At 35.7% G+C, this 17,689-nt stretch overlaps 1 protein-coding gene across 6 annotated transcripts in view; it reads left to right on the top strand.

Annotated features, from left to right (window-relative positions):
• Window positions 1–17,689, top strand: part of NOL4 (nucleolar protein 4) — a 413,009-nt gene that overhangs the window by 334,015 nt on the left and 61,305 nt on the right. The window lies entirely within an intron of this gene.

Below are 17,689 nucleotides of genomic sequence, written 5' to 3'. Positions count from 1 at the left end.
GTTGTCCTATAGTCTGACCCTTCTCTCATTTACATACTTCGCTGGATACCTAGAAGCATTTGAGTGTGCCACCTATAACATATTAGGACTTTTTTTTTTTTTTTAACATTGATGGATCGATTGCTTTGACAGAGAGAAACACAGAGAGGGAACACAAGCAGGGGAGTAGGAGAGGGAGAAACAGGCTTCCCACAGAGCAGGGACCCCGATTCAGAGCTCCATCCCAGGACCCTGAGCAGAAAGCAGACACTTAACGACTGAGCCACTCACGCACCCCAGGACATTTGACTTACTTCATATTAGCTAAGTCTTTTATCACCCAAATGTACATGCCAACATTTTTGCTTTAAAAATTAAAGCTTTGCTAATCCTCTGAAGAAAAGAATTGGGATGAGAAGTAAGAGAGTCTTTAGATCTTTTACCTATTCCAACTTCTACAAATATGCATATACTATTTCCTTTCTACATTTTGACAGCAGAATAGAAAATATTGTTAAAAGAATAGGAATAAGAAACCTATTTAGATTTGATTCTTTTCTTTTTCTGTATTTTAACATGAAAGAATATGTGGTTTTTGCCCTTGAGAGGATAGTTGCTGTATTAAAAATAACATATATATCAGTGAGAATACATGAAGGACATATGAATATATATCAGCCAGAATATACGAATATAAATCAAACTCAAGCTGAATTATGAACCTTGTTCCTAACCACTGAATTAAGGTTTACTTCCTTTTTAAAATTCTACCTTTCTCTGTGATTTCTGTGAGCTATTTGGAACCAACAGCCTTGCTTGCTATAGAACATGAAGGGGGAACAACTGGGCAGATTTTTTTCCCCCCCACTCAAAATGTATCTTATCAGTATTCATTTTGAACTGAGTTGCCTGTTGTTCCAGGTAAGTTTAGAGAGAAAGTAAGCCTCTGGGTCCCCAAATAAGTAAACACATTATTTATGTTTGGTCATAGCAAAGGCATGTTTAGTTTTAAAAAAAAAAAAAAATGGGGCCAGAGTCCTTAAGCTAGAATTAAAAGACATTTATAAGGTAAACAACTTAAACAACTAAATTATTTCATTTAAAATGAAGGATTCCTGGCATAAAGCATCTCAAAAGCCCACAGCTCAGGAAACATTTTAAAACCATGGCAGGAGCGAGAGAGGTAGCCTTCGTAAGCAAGCCCCAAAAGGCACAGGTTAGAACAAAGCCCTCATTTTTAACTAGTCCTTCTACAGAGTTTCAGATGATCATATTTTCTTTTAAGTGGTGGTGGTGTTAAATACCTGTACGGCATTTAATTCTGCATTACTCAAAAAGCTGTACAAAGACTAACAGGGCCCTATTTAGATGGCTTCCACAGGGCTGATAAAACTGTGTGCCTTTGTTATCCAAACACACCCAGAGACAAGCAGGCTTGAGGGCTGGGCCAGCCTTTGACAGCAACTCTAGATGAACGGCTCACCGGCAACGGAGCGTTCTTCCCAGCTCCTCGATGTTTACACACTGGACTCTACCCTATCTTCGCTTTGCAAGGGAAGGCCCACAAAGGAGGGAGAAGGAAGAGGAAGAAAGTTGTAGTTCATCTGCATATTATAGACTTCTGGAAATTAAAAGTATTAATCACCTTGCTGATTTTGCACTGAAATGAAAAAACTGCTTATCAGCAAATCCAGTCTCCTGCAGGGTGCCTGGGTTCAAACAAACAGCAAATCCCATCAAAGGGAAATTTTGAATTGAAGATCATGCTGAATTCATGATGAAGTGGCCTTACGTGATTCCGTTATTTTTCACTTTGCTTAATTTTATTTTAAAGGCTATTTTAGAATTTAAACACCCCTTCCTTCATAATGGAATGTCATTCGTCCTTGAAGCTAGAGTTGAGGACAGTTACACATTTTAAAAGATGAAAAAAAAATGTTTGAATTTTTGCCTATAAACATATGAAGGTATACCTAAAAATGTATTTAGTACAAGGCATACCAAAAAAAAATTCTTCATATTTAGTGTTCATTGAAGTATTTTTTATTAAATAAACAGATGAAAATAGAACTTTTTTTATTTGAAAAATTTATCAATTCTACTATCACATTGTTTCACATTTATATAGATAAGCATGGAATAATAAAATGATATCACTAGCCATGTTTCTTTTTTGCCTTTTGTGTCTTAATTGCCTGACAACATTAACTTATACTGCGCTACACTGAGTTAAGATCTGCTTTGGACACCACTTTTCCACCAGCTGTGAAAGAGCTCCCAGCAGTATTTGACAGCTTAAGCCTGATACAGATCATTCCCTGTAAATGAACAAATGAATATTACTCTTTGTCTCCTCTAGTGAAACATCCCCAGTTCCTTTAACTTTGTTCTAAAGTTTTGAGATCTTCCAGCAACCTGGCTTTTCTTGCCTGGACAGGTTTAGGTTATCTGTGACCCTCAGGAGGCTCTGACCTGCTCCACATAGCATGTTGGGTAAGCCCACAAACTCTAGCATCAGGAGTGCCAAGGTTTAGACCTCAGTTTCAATACTAACAGCTGTGTGAACTTGGATAAGTAACCTAGAAACCTTTGTCCCTCTGTTATTCCAATATGTAAAATGAGAGTTTAATAATATATAATTCATTGGGATGTCCTGTGGATTAAGATAATATGACAATTAACACAGTTCCTGGCATGTAGTCAATGCTAAGTATTATCTGGTAATATATTTAGCTCTCCTTCTCTCTCTCTCTCTTTAGTGTCATTAATTATTCAACGAATAATTAGATGCAGACCGTTCAACATTCTAGGATTTATAGAGTTTTATCAGTGCAACTTAAGATAGCAGATAATTTTTGTCTAATTTGTCTATACATTAGTTTCCCTATCATATGTATTTTAATCTCATTTGTCCTCTTTTGTTATACTTCAGTCAATTCTAATCAATAATTCTGAAGTATTATTTCCCATGCTCCTGTGTGAGTTCATGGGAAACAGGCATTCATTCTGTAATCACACATTACAACTGCCGTGTCTTGCCCACTGGGTGTGCTCATTAAATATTTTCACAAATGATTGAAGGTACTTATAACTGTACATCGTTTCAGAGCTGCTAATATTACAAAATTTCCTCCCCACTTTGTGTGGGTAGATAATATTTTGGATTTAAGTTTAAGGCTCTACTTTCAGCCCTATTGAGTGCGTTGTATAAAATATCAGCCTGTAATGAAGTTGTTCAAATCCTGTTGCTGTTGACTTTGCATATTGTTACTCTTTGCCCTCCTTCTTCCCATCCTGCATCCTGTTTCTTGTTATCACCCAAGCTGTTCAGTATCCTATCAATACACCGACGTGTCTCAGTTTACATGCTGAACGGCACAGGCTTAGAGCACAACTCTGTGACATGCCTTCTAAATACCTCTCTTCTAGCTTCTCTAATCCATCCACCCGTCTTTGGATGTGGTCATTCTGTTAGATGTAAACCATCCTCATGCTGCTTTCTTTCAGCACACCCTGCTTTATTTCATCATGTGCTTTGTTCTGCGTCTAGAAAATCACCATGATCTGCATTTTTAAATTTCGTTTTTTCCACAAAGAAAATAAGGTAAGTTTAGCATGAGTTGTTTCTTACCACTTTTTAACCAGTTTCAAAATAATTTGTCAACTTCAATGACTTATATTGCCCTTATGATAGCAGCAGTGTGATCTTTTTATTCACATGTTTAAAAATTTCCATTCCTTTTTTTTTTAAAGATTTTATTTATTTATTTGACAGAGATCACAAGTAGGTGGAGAGGCAGGCAGAGAGAGAGGGGGAAGCAGGCTCCCTGCTGAGCAGAGAACCAGATGTGGGGCTCCATCCCAGGACACTGAGATCATGACCTGAGCCAAAGGCAGAGGCTTAACCCACTAAACCACCCAGCCGCCCCTAAAATTTTCCTTTTCTATCAAAAAAAAACCTTTAAGTTGGTTTGCCATCTGATGTATTCAAACCATTCCAAATGACAAGAATCTGAGACTAAAAGATCCTAATCCTAAACATATTGCATTACATCCTGAAGTTTTCTTACCTGTCATGTTAGGTATATAAAGTTTGAAATTCTACATGTCTTTTGACATGGCAAAGTAAATCCTTGTCTTTATCTCTGCTTCCTTCCAAAACCCCACTAAAATAATTGTAAGTGAATGTAAAGAGGTTAGTCCTGCGAGAGGATACAGAATGGGGAGGATTCAGGAAAGGAAAATGGAAATCTGACATGCAAATGATAGTAGGGAGATACCAGTAAGAAACCATTCAGTCCATTTAGACCATGAAAGTCTGAGAACTAAGAGCACCAGGTATTCCAGAAAGTGGAGAAGCGTGAACATGAAAACAGAAGAATTGGCTCAGTAGATCTGAAAAGTTATTAGACCCTTGGTCCCCTCCCCAATACTGTGTTACCACAGGATCTCTTCCTCTGACCCCCCAAGAAGGAGATGAGATGCTTATCCTGCAGAGAAATAAAGGCAAAAAGCTCTAAGCCCTGTCAAGTCAGGTATAATATCAGGAACCATATTCTGAAAATGGGCAGAATAAATTTTTCAAACTGAAATCTCTATATCTCTACTAAAGACCTTTTCACATTTTAGTTCCAAGAATGGAGATAGCCTAAGAATTTCTTCCATTCAGAAAATGGGAAATCTTCTTTAGAAATTGAGGATCCAGAGAGGAAGAGAGCTGTGAATCCTAGCACTCCAGATTTCAGAAGCAAAGCAAAGAACAGAAGGAAATTTTGAGGCAAAACATAATCCACATTCTCAGATTTTTAAAAAAGGTTTTTCCTTGAAATAAGAAATGAATCCATGGAAAAGAACAATAAACAAAATCCAACTCTTGGAATATAAAAAAATATAGTCAAAATTGTTTTAAGGATTGGAAGATCATTTGGGAAATTATGCAGAAACTTTAAAAATTAGACACAGAATGGAAAATTAAAGAGAAAGTTTTTTAAAAAGGAGGATCAATCTAGGAGCATCAACATCTGGCTAATTAGAGTCAAGAGAAAGAGAAAATATGAAGAAATTATAAAAAACAACAAAACTTTCAGAACTAAATAACGTGCACTGCCAGATTGAATGCCCATAAAGTTGTCAGGACAGTAAATGCAAACAAAGATCTGAGTTAGTCATATTACCATGAAATTTTCAGAACACACAAGATGGAAAGAAAATCTTAATACTCATGGAGGGAAAAAAAAATAAGTCACATAAAAAGTTAGAAAGCCAAACGACATCACTGAACAAAAACTGTCCTCCACACTAAAATACATGGGAGTAAAAACCTAGAAAATTCTAAAGACAATTCTATATCCAGCAAAATTATCAAATATAAGGGTAAAAGTAGTTTCAGATCATTTTCTGGTATATATCTTCTAATAATCTTTCTCAGAAAGTTACTGGAAAATATTTTCCACTGAAACAAGAACATAAACCAAGGAAGCAGTCACTGAATCCAAGAAGAGGAGACCCGAAGTAGACCCGAAGTGGAGGCTAGGAGAGTATCTGGAGTGACGCTATGACGGAGGCCGTGGAGAAGAATCTTTGCAGATTAGAAGAAGGAGGAAGAGTTCCAGGAGAGGAGTGTCCAGGAGGAATACACAACTGATGAGACAATGGATGGATTTGATGATATGGAAGAAGTTCCAAGGGGTTTTGTCTACGTATGTGAGAATCTGGGGAAAATTACTGTTAGTGGCTGAGAATACTAGCCAGTTAGAAACAGTGGCTTGGAATACAAACAACAGGAAAGAAAAACACATTTTAATACCACGGGAATATAAATTTAGATAAGAAAGAATATTCACTTTGCCTGGTTGGTTCAGTAATGAACACTGTGTCATTCTGGGAGGCAGCAGGGCAGGTATTGAGGACTATTTAACAATGGGACTGTTTACATAGGTGTGGGGTGGCCTAAGGAAATGCAGAGGAGGAGGGGAAGCAAGACTAGCAAGGGGAGAAGCCTGGAGGAGCAACTGGAAGGGAACTTTTAGAACCAGAGTGAAACCCAAGCCCTGAAGGAGGAACTGGTTGGTAGGATCCAGGTTCAAGGGAGGGGAGGAGGACAAAGCTGCACCAGAGCATAGCAGGGCAGGAGAGGCTGCCTGGGGGGTTAAAAACCACCCACACTCCCATCTCTCCACCTCTGAATCCTTCCTGGGCTTCCCCTTGACTGAATTCAGTGATCAGAGAGCAAGGGAGCTAACTTCATAGTGATTCTACTCTCAGGGAGCTCTCTTAGCACTTCTGAAGGGGATGGGGGAATGAGAATATTCAGTTCAGTAGAAAAATGTGTGTTTAAATGTTTTGTTGTAAAGCAAGTTCTAGTCTAAGCTATGTGAATACTTAATGTGACATGATGTAACAAAATCTGAGGAATCGTAGAGATCTTTGAGGATGAAGGATGTTTTGTATCCAGTGCAGGACAGATTTCTATGCAACGGTCACACACACACTTCCCCAGTATGTTCATATGACCACCTCTTTTTTAAAAAAATTATCATTTTTAGCTTATTGGCTTATATACTTTTCTCAGAAAGGCCTTCCATCTTGGGCACCCATCTCCAATTTTTTTTTTTTACATTACTCTATTTTCTTTAATTTTTAATGTTAGGTTAACACTGTCTAGACATATCTTACAGCCTTCATGTCTTCCTCTTGCCTAGTTTCTCCTCCTCCCATACCTCGGTAGGTCCCCATGAGGGCAGAGATCTAATCTATTTTATCTGATGTCACCCCATCACCTAGCTGGATGTGTAGCCCAGTAAATAGGATATTCAATAGAACATTGTTTAAAGAATAATGTAAGATTTTGTCCTGTTTTGTACATATGAGGTCATCAAAAACAGGCTTGTTCAATATGGCCTTGGTCTCTAGCTCAGGAGACTGGAGGGAGGGGTCATTCATAGAAGTCAGGACTTCAGGAGGCAGAGCAAATTATGGCTACAGAAGGGAGAGTATGAGAAGAAATAATATAGTTTTGACATACTGATTGGGAAGCACCTGTGGGGTACACAGGTATTTATGTCCAGTAGGTGGTTGAAAATATGGACTCGGGGAAAGGTCTTAATTACAGATTGAGATTTAGAGGTCTTTGGTGGAGTAGGGATAGATGAGTCATAAACACAGTTGAGATCTTGCAGGAAAATTCAACATAGAAAGTAGCAGACACAAAGAGAAGCTTTGCATGTAGAACTATATTATTTTTACCAAGATTTATTATGGAGTAGGATAACATAATCCAGCATCTTAAGGAAGATAATACCACTACTTCAAATACATGCAGTGTTCAAGAACATTAATGGGGTTACTTGTGTATATTTTTGAGAAGGTAGAGAACTCCTAAAAATTAGTGACTTCTTGAACAACAAATTAGCTTTTCATCATAGATGGAAATAAGACTGTATATTTTATATGTGATGTATGAGGAAATACACTAATGGCGCTATTTCTTTTCTTACTATATACCCTACCCTACAGCCAACATGGTAGATCAGAACACTTTACATAACTGAGTTATAAGTAACAGAAACAGTACTATTCAGGAGAGGAATATTAACAAAAAACATTGTATTTTGTTTATGTATATATATATACCCATATATAGTCAGGCTTAAACAATGTGTATTAAATTCATCACTAGATTATTTTCAGTTCATTTCATGTTGTCTCATGCATGTTCCTTTTAAAAGTTAATTTCACATTATTATAAAAGCATTATGACTCAGTGACTCCAGCATCACCATTTTGATGGCTTTTCTAATTACTTTAGCTTGACTATTTCATAATTGATATACTTGAAATACCAAAATGGAATTGTAATTTTTACACCCAGATTATATTAAATTATAATAACCTGTAAGCTTTTATTCCAATGTGTAGGAATTAAGATCTCAATTATATAGCTCCTTCAAGATACACAATTCAGATGGAATTATGTTTACTATATGATTGAACATAATGTTCATCAAAAGTAGCCATTAAGGAATCTATTATGTAGAGTGACATTAGGAAGGGATTGTTCTTCATTTTGCTCATTCAACCATGCTGACACACCTGTTTCTAATTTTGAAATCATCTGTGATTACCTCCCAACATCAGTGTTGAAATAGCATCATTAGTCAAGTTTCTCTCTTTGCTCAGAAAGAAATGTGAAAAGATGAAAATTGTGTTCTGTGGCCAGTAACCCCCCCCCCAACTTTAATTGTATTTTCAAATCTCTGTTTTCCAGTTGAGCCTAATTTTTTTAAGCCAGTTATGAAAACTCCCAGGATCATACTGAGAAGATTTGGGGTGACTGCCATCAGGGATAAATGCATAGTATTTGAGGACTTTCTTTTAAAGTACTCAGCCTGAGTTTTGTTGCTCTATGCTTACGTAGCTGTTTGTGACAAGGAATTTAATCACAGTTTTAACATAAATTGTAGCTTAATCTTGTACTTGAGGAAATCTGTGTGTTTTCCTGAAATGAAATGAAAAAGAATGAAAAGAAAGTTCGTTACTCTTCATGTATCTTTTAAAGTAGCATGTGTTTTGTATGTGATTTGAACTAAAATGTTAGTCACAACAGCATTAATATCTCTTAGTTTATTTTAGCATTAGCCAGTAATAAATAGATGTTCTATGTGGACAAAATAAAATAAGTATCAGGCTAGAATTGATAACTGCCAATAACTTTGTGTATCCCAGACTTTATTACACTGTAGGTAGAACAGTGCACCTCTTCAGGCTGTCCAACATTATACTCTAGATGGCTGTTGCACAAAGTTAACCTCACTCTTCTGACATCATCATGTTAATGGGATTCCTATACAGTAGCTAATGGTTAATATAATATTTATTTGTTCTATAATATAACTATTAATTTTATTAATATATATATAATATATTTATTTGCAACTATAATATTTATTCTGAATTACTATAGCTGTAATATTTTTATAGCTAAAGATTCTAACATAGCTATCATGTGTAGGTTCTTACCTTGAGGGAAATTTCTAATTGTTAGTCTATAATTGTCTTGACATTCTTTTTGGACTTCCCATCTTCTGTAGAGTATTTAGTTCAAGGTCTTTCTGTCTATAACAATCTGAGAATTGAACAACCCATTTGCACACAGTTGAGGTCTTTGTTCTCTCTCCTATAATATCTTTTAGTCTCTATTTGCTTTTCTTGCATTTTTTCCACAAACATAATTGTATATTGGAGAAGTACAAGAATTTTAGATAAATAAGACTTGTTTCTTTTGTTTAAGGGTGGCTGGCAGATGTATTAGAGATTTAGGGAGAAAAAAATATTTTGTTATCCTGGAATTTAGGTTAGTAAGGGTGTGAAAAAGGAAGATCTTTTTTAGTTCTTAGTTTGATGAAAGCCATATCTAAACTTGCTTTATTTATATAACACTTTTTGATTTCACACAAAAGTAAAAAAAAAAAAAAAGAAAAACTAAAAACTTTTAAGAAACTTTAAAAAATCCTTTAAGAAAAAAATTTAATTTGTTATTCAACATTAGATACATATGTTAAAATGTTGGAAAAAAGATTAAAACTTAAATGACAAACCATCATCAGATAAAACATATACAAACAAAATCTAAAACCAACAGAAGTAAATAATAAATTTTAGAGCAGAAATAAATGATATAGAAACTGAACCATAGAACAGATCAATGAAACCAGGAGCTGATTTTTTTGATAAAAAAAAAAAAGGAGAAATTTTCTATATATTGATGCCCTTTGGGGACATTTAGATGGCTCAGAATACTACACTGCTAAGATTTTTTTTTTTCCAGTGTAAGTTATGACCAGAGGATAGAGTGTTATAAGAGGAAGTGACAGAAAATGTGACTGCCAAGATTATTCTCCAACTCTGAAGAGCTTTGGAAGCCAGGAACTTTTAAGTTTTATCCTCCAAGAAAAAAGAAATCTCAACGTTTTCAAAGAGAAAGCAACATGATAATGATTTCAAAAGATAGGTATTATGCTAAGCAAAATAAGTCAATTTGAGAAAGACAATTATGTGATTGCACTGATATGCGGAATTTAGGAAACAAGGCAGAGAATAGTAGGGAAGAGAGGAAAAAATGAAACAAGATAAAACCAGAGAAGGAGACAAAACCATGAGACTCTTAATCTCAGGAATCAGAGGACTGCTGGAGCTGAGAGGGAGTTGGGGGAATGGGATGGTTGGATAATGGACATTGGGGAGGGTATGTGTTGTGGTGAGCGTTGGGAGTTCTGTAAGACTGATGAATCACAGACATGTACCCCGAAACAAATCACACATTATATGTTAATTAAATTAAATTTAAAAATATATATAGGCTTCAGAAGATGTGGACAAGATTTGAAGGGAGAAACAGAGGGTTTCATATTATGTGATGTAATGTGGCCAGAGGGTTATCACATTAGCCCAAAGGAGAGATTATGGGGCTTTGAATTATGTATTCTCAGTGGGGGCTTCACAGATGTATGCCATTGAGGATCATTGCCGAGATGATGCTGAGAGGACATATGTGTTGTTTGACTGAGAGAAGTCCAGTATAGGAGAAGAAAAATTCTTGGTGTAATACATTAAACAGAACAAGATATATTGATGATAGAACAGCTATTGTTTGTTTGTTTGTTTTAATTAAAAATTTTTGCAAGAAGTATCTGGAAGAAAGAAAACATAAATTTAATTTCAAAATATTAAATGACATACCTGAATTTCCTGTTACTCAGACATGAGCCTCAGAGGGAAGGTTGATATTAGGAGTAAGAATTTGAAGGTGACAGTTATATAGGTAATATCTAACACTAGGCCTGTCATGGAATCCCCAGGAAGAACATTCCAACTGTCTTACACAAACAGAATATTATGTAAAAGGGGACGAAGAAAAAAATAATCTAAGAAAGTTCCTTTTTTTTTTTTTTTTTTTTTACTCAATAGAGCCCAAATTGCAAATAAAGGTATGGTTTTAAAGATGTTTTGAATTGCTGCAAATGTAAAATTTTATTTATTTTTTGGGAAAGATTTTATTTACTTGAGAGAGTGAGAGGTCCCATTTGTGGGGAAAGGGGACAAAAGAGAGGGGGAGGCAGAGTCCCTGTTGAGCAGGAAGCCCAAAGTGGGGCTGGATCCCAGGACCCTGAGATCATGACCTGAGCTGGAGCCAGCTGCTTAACCAACTGATCCACCCAGGTGCCCCTAGATTTAAAAAATATTAAAACAACAACAACAACAACAAAAACCTCAGGAAAGGCAAAAATATTGTGATTAAGAAAAAATAGTTTTTATCTCAAAAATGCATTAAAATTTAATGTTTAAGATACCAATTTGGTATTGGTTTGTTAAAATTGATTTTTTCTGAGGTCAAGAATACTACAATATCATATAAAATCACTAACTAAAAAGTTTATAACTGCCATCCAATTTTAGAGCCTCAAAGGGATGTTGCCCCTAAATTTTCATTTTGGTCCTATTAACAAAGGAACTCAAAATTGAGTGTTAGAAACCTGTAGAAAATTACATTTATTTTTTTAAATTAAATTTTTTTTTTTTTTTGGTCAATAAGTAAATAGCGTGTTTCCCTTAATGTTGATATTTTTAAATGCTAAGTCTGTACTTTCATTTTTGATAATAAACCTTTAAGGCCATCAGGAAGGATTTTAGAGGATCTGACTTTGCAATATACTTGGTTACTTCTTGCCAGCCGTGTATCTATACTTACCAGGCCAGGGACTGTATTTACTTTGTAGTTTTATTTAAGCCAGTAGTTCTCAAATCTTTATTGTTTACAGAATCATGGGAGTGTGTATAAAATTATGTTACAAGGGAGTTAATGTAATAATCTATTCTTCAGAGAGTTTGACAGACATCTAGGTAACCGCTATCTCGTGGTTTCAGTTTCTCAAGTCAGAAACACAATCTAGCTTCTCTGTTATTTCACTTATCACTAGGTGACTTGTATTTGATCAAGAGATGTTTTCCTTATTATATTAGTGGATTTGGGGTCATCTTTGCATAAAATCGTCTTCTGGGTTGACTATCTTAATTATTTGTATGGCCAACAAGGGAGGAGACAATATGGATGTTCCTAACTGAAAGAAATTGACAGGACTTCCTGAATATTACTCTGTGTGGGTGTGTGTGTGTGTGAGAGAGAGAGAGAGAGAGTGTTGACAGCATCATCAATCACTTCTCATCATCTCAAGTGATGAGTGCATTTACTTTAAGTGCACACTGTTTTGTTTTGTTCTCAGCAGTAAAGCAGTTTAAATGGAAGTTCCGGTTCTCTCAGATCTTTTATGAATTTCCATGGAAACTCTCAGCAATGTACTTAGTTCTAGAACACTTGCTATCAAGTGGAAGAAGAGAAGCTTTTAGAAAGTAGGCATCTTTTCCAGTAGTTTACATGTGAAATAAATTGTACTCCCTCACCCCATCTGTACTAATAAAGCAAAGGAGACATTTAGAGCAGTCACTTAAGTAAAAATGCTTCTGTCATATAGACTGCAGAGAACATGTACAGATAGGAGACATCTTGTAACAGTTGTCTAGAAAGCTCAGCAAACTTACACCTAAATTATCCCTGTGTTTGCTATTTCACAGTGAGAAGCTTTTTTGAGGTCTGTGCAAAAGGTGAATCACTAGTTCCCTGACCACCTCGATGCTAAGCTAAAAATTTAACTCACTGTTGATGCAACATTGCCTTGCAAACTCCAGTTGCTCTAACAGTGTAAGGTAAAAGACAAAAAGGATGAAGGTATCTGGATTATTGAATATAGCAGTAAATTTTATTGGAGTTTTCTAATTATAGATAGAGAAAACTTTATGAAAGCACAAAGTATACTTAATAGATGGCAGAAGCTATAGTCTAAGAAAAAGAGTAATTCTTGGGAGATATAATAAAGCCAATGAAACATTCTCCATGCAAAAATTTTTTTGAACTCTATTGTCAAAAATTTGAGTGGAATCAATCAAATTTCATTTTTATAGAGAAAGTGTCTAAGGCTCTTGAGTTAAGGATTCCTTAGGCATCTGCACTTAGGAATTCAATGTATATGGCCCAAGTACCAGATCAGGTTCTGCAAATTCAAGTTCAACCCTGTCCAGTTTTTGAGGTTAAGATACAAGAGTATACAAACCAGTCTACTCAAAGACTGTGACAATGTCTACTCTTTAAAATGATTCTTAATCTTGCCCTCCATCCATAAGTAATCACACATCCTATTACAAGTCTAAATATTACTAGAGTACTCTGTAGTATATATTACAAACTAAATATTAAATGCCTATTTATATACATCAAGGCTATATTTATTGATAAGGCCAGAGCCTACCTACAGAAGTAACTGTGAGTATTTCTTTAATTTGTTGTATATTTTTAATCAAAGAAATCTGAATCAAAACAACAGTGCATTATCTAGTGCACAGCTGGTGGTCATTAAATTGCTGATGTGATCTTATTTTTATGGAATTTTTTAAAGAAAATTTGAACTATGTCTCATAAAAGCCAGGATAGGATTTTGTATGATTGTTGATGAGTAAAATTTATTTCATTGCCTAGCTATGCAGTTTTGTATTCTATTAATATTATCTTCTTTTAAAAATAAACTTTATAGCAACCCAGGGGGCATGCTGTCAGCCTTGAGAAGTTTGGGAAATAATGATTATTAAAAGTTGCTTACAGAGATAAAATGTAACTCTAGGGAATATTTATTTTTTATATCATTAAAATCTATGCCTCTTCGAAACCAATAACAGTGATCATTCAAAAGAATAACATGAATTAACTTATATTAAAGTTTTGTCCCCAAAATACTACAGACCAGATTTTATTGGGACTTCATATGTTTTCTTTCTCAATATATAGTGGACTGCCAAGAACATTAATAATGCAAATCTGTGTTTGAACATAAATGACTCCCTACAAGGCCTGTTTTGATTATTAATGGAATTAATTATCTGCCTGTTCCATGCAGTTACTGTGGTTTGGAATAACAGTTAATAATGAAAGACTAAGGCAAATTTTAAAAATAGCATGTTTAGTAATACAAATTAATTCTAGCATACAAAGAATCAGTAAGCAAATATTGTGGGGACAATGCCTTCTCTCTTTTTATTCATCATTAAGAAACTCCTCTCCTGTGAGTGTATCTTATTTTCATTTTCCAAACACAGAAAAATAGACTGGGATGTTCAGAAGAGCCACCCATTTTGCCAAACTAGAAATTCAAATTTTATCACGTTGCCTAAATTATTTTCAATCAAGGAATCTGAGAAGTTAGGCTAGCAGTGGAATTGTTTGAGGCCAGCCCCTTCCCGAGGTCCTTAAATTTGCTTTGAATTATTGAATATTCTGCCTTCTTTCAGAATTTCAGTGGCTACATGTCCTTACAGAAAGAATACTTCATAGCTCAGTGGTTTTATTATAAAAATGCACTTTAGATGGAGTGATTTTATGAATTAGACTAAGGCAAAGAAGGTCCACTAGTCTGCGTAAAGAGGTAGAACATGGCAGGACAGGGTATCCATATTTCCTTGTCCCATAATCTCAGGAAGACTCTAAGACATTTCCCCCAAGAGACCTTATAGTTCCATGAATGTAGTTTGAAATCTATTTCTTTAGAGAAAATAGAAGTCATTAACATAAAAAATAATCCATGGTAAACATCATGGATTCACCTATCAATTTTCTGATAAGCCTTCCTAATTTAATAAGTTTAAATTGAATGATTATGTAAGACATGTCTTTGTTCTGCTATGGAGGATTGTGTGTGTGTGTGTGTGTATAAATATAGTATATAATTCATATACATGTATATATGTGTGTACATATATGTATATGTTTGTGTGTATATATATGTATATGTGTGTGTGTGTATGTGTGTGTATGTGTGTGTGTGTGTGTGTGTGTATAAATGATAACCTCTGTCTCCAGGAAGGGAGGAGATTGGCACTTCTAGATGGGAGACCATTTCACTGCACTTTTTTATAAAAGACTTTTGGACACTGCATGAGGTGCTGTCATCATTGATTTGACCATTTTCCACTTAATCTGTCATTGTAACACGTCATTTAATAGGCTGTTGGTTACAGTTTCTAAGATTGTAATAGTTGCTATGCTCCTGTACCATTAATATTGCTTTATTAACAATTCTTGTTCACAGTAGCACTATAATTAGTATAATTATTTACCTCAGACCTACTTATTATGGCACATACTTGCAGTAACAAAAGACTCCTGGAAATATCCTCTCCAATATCTTAGATTATTTAGACTCATACTATCTGAGGTGCTGGGGTGGCTTAGTCAGTTAAGCATTTGCCTTCAGCTCAGGTCATGATCCCAGAGTTCAGGCTCCCTGCTCAGTGGGGAGTCTACTTCTCTCTCTCCCTCTGTTCCCCACCTCCCCCTACCCCCCAGCTCATGCTTGCTCACTCTCTTTCTCAAGTAAATAAATAAAATCTTTGAAAAAAATAACCTCCCATGCTATCCGTAATATTATATTATATCGTAGTACCAGGAAAAAAAAACCTACCTCTATTGGCATGTTTCTAGGATAAGTCCCTACTTTGAGGGCTAAATATGGTGAAGGCCCAATATCTCCATTCTAAAACCCACTGTCTTTGGGTACTTTCAACTAGCAAAAAGTAACTTTCTAATTAAAAAAAAAAAAAAAAAAGCCTGGAACTTTGTGACTTCCTAGTCTAAATAGTAGAGCAGTGATACAAAAATTAAAAATTGGATTCTACCTCGGTCTCTTCTTTAGTGAAGTTTCTCCAGGAAAGTGTTATTCTGAAGTAATTCGCCCCCCCCCCCCAGGGATTCAGGGATTACCAGGGTTTAAATGACAAGAGAGAATTACAATGAGATATTCCAGTTCATATACCAGTTTCAGTCAGTTTGCATTTGTTTTTTGTTTTTAAAGGTAATGCTGGGCAAATTCTTATTTTTAGTTCAGTTTACACAGAGGATTTTTTTCCATTTATTATGAAATCTTTCTTACCTAGAAATGAAAGGATGAAATGCTCACAGATTATATGTCTAAGTGTAATGGTCAGAGTTGAATAGATCAGAGATGAAAAGATTTAAAAAAAGAACAAAACCATAATTTCGCAATTCTGATAGCTGTGGTGATGCTTTTTTATTCTATTTTTATTTTTTATTTATTTATTTTATTTTTATTTATTCCATGTGTCCTCTTTTTCTAGTACTTGGTGCCTTTTAAAAATGTATTTGGGGTGCCTGGGTTGCTCAGTTGGTTGAGCGACTGCCTTCGGCTCAGGTCAGGATCCCAGACTTCTGGGATCTTGTCCCGCCTCGGGCTCCCAGCTCCTTGGGGAGTCTGCTTCTCCCTCTGACCTTCTCCTCTCTCATGCTCTCTCTCACCCATTCTTTCTCAAATAAATAAATAAAATCTTTTAAAAAATGTATTTTTAAGTTACTCTATTTCTCTAAACATGTACTCTAAAAGTTGTAAAATACTTCTGATTATGACAAAAACACTCCTAGGCATTCACTATGGATCTGTTTAAAAGTTGTGAAATACTTCTGATTATGACAAAAATACTCCTAGGTATTCACTATGGATCTGTTTATAATTCTTTCTTATTTAAAAAGAAAAAAGAAAATATGAAGAATGCAGTGGGCAAGTAAAGTCATATACACTGTATATATTTTAGACTTTATAAACTCACAGCTGAAGAGCAAGTCAACCTGTTTTACTAGTGAAAATACATACAATTTATTACAGATTTTAATTTCATTGTCCTTTATGACTTGACATGGTAAGAAGTTTTGATTCACAGTTTGCAGACACTAGAATAGCTTAAGAAAGGAAACACAAGTGTAAAGGCTCTGGTTTATTCAGGTTTTTTTAGGCTGTTTTGCAATCAGTTTTGCTACAATCAGTTTTGCTATAATCAAGAAATAAAGAGGGAGGGGGGAAGGGGAGCAGGGGTGGAGGGCAGGCAGTCACAGGCTGGAAAAAAAAAAGTTTTTAAGAAAGTCAGCTTTGAAAAGATTTTTCTACAAATGGTGATTTCTCTTCATGTGTTTTTTAAGCCCAGCTAGTTTTTTTTTTCTATTTTTTAACATAAAATTCACCCTCCCAATGATTTCCAAGTGTACAGTACAATATTGTCAACCATATGCATGTTGCTGTGCACAGACTCCCCAGAAGCATCACCTCCCCCCCCACCCTCCGCCATTCCTGCAAGACTGAAACTACACCCATTGAACGATTCCCTGGCTCCCACTGCGCCCTCCCCCGGCCCCTTGCCACCACCCTCCAACTTTCTGTTCTGTGTTTGACTGCTTCAGTACAATCATGCAAAATTTGTCTTTTTTTGTGACGGACTCATTTCGCTTAGCATTCTGTCCTCAAGGTTCATCCACGCTGTGGAATGTCAGGATTTGGGGCACCTGGGTGGCTCAGTGGGTTAAGCCTTTGCCCTTGGCTCAGATCATGATCTGGGGTCCTGGGCTCAAGCCGCACATCGGGCTCTCCACTTAGCAGAGAGCCTGCCTTCCCATCTCTCTCTGCCTGCTTGTGATCTCTCTTTCTCTCTGTGTCAAATAAATAAATAAAATTTGGGGAAAAGAAAACAAGAAGGTCAGGATTTCCCTCCTCTGTTACGGCTGAGTAATATTCCACTGTCGTTCTATACCGTATTTTCTTTCTTTGTT

The sequence above is a fragment of the Mustela putorius genome, unplaced genomic scaffold, assembly GCF_011764305.1.
Source record: "Mustela putorius furo isolate JIRA1106 unplaced genomic scaffold, ASM1176430v1.1 tig00003858_pilon_pilon_pilon, whole genome shotgun sequence".
Lineage (NCBI taxonomy): Eukaryota > Metazoa > Chordata > Mammalia > Carnivora > Mustelidae > Mustela > Mustela putorius.
This window is presented reverse-complemented; position numbering and strand designations above follow the sequence as displayed.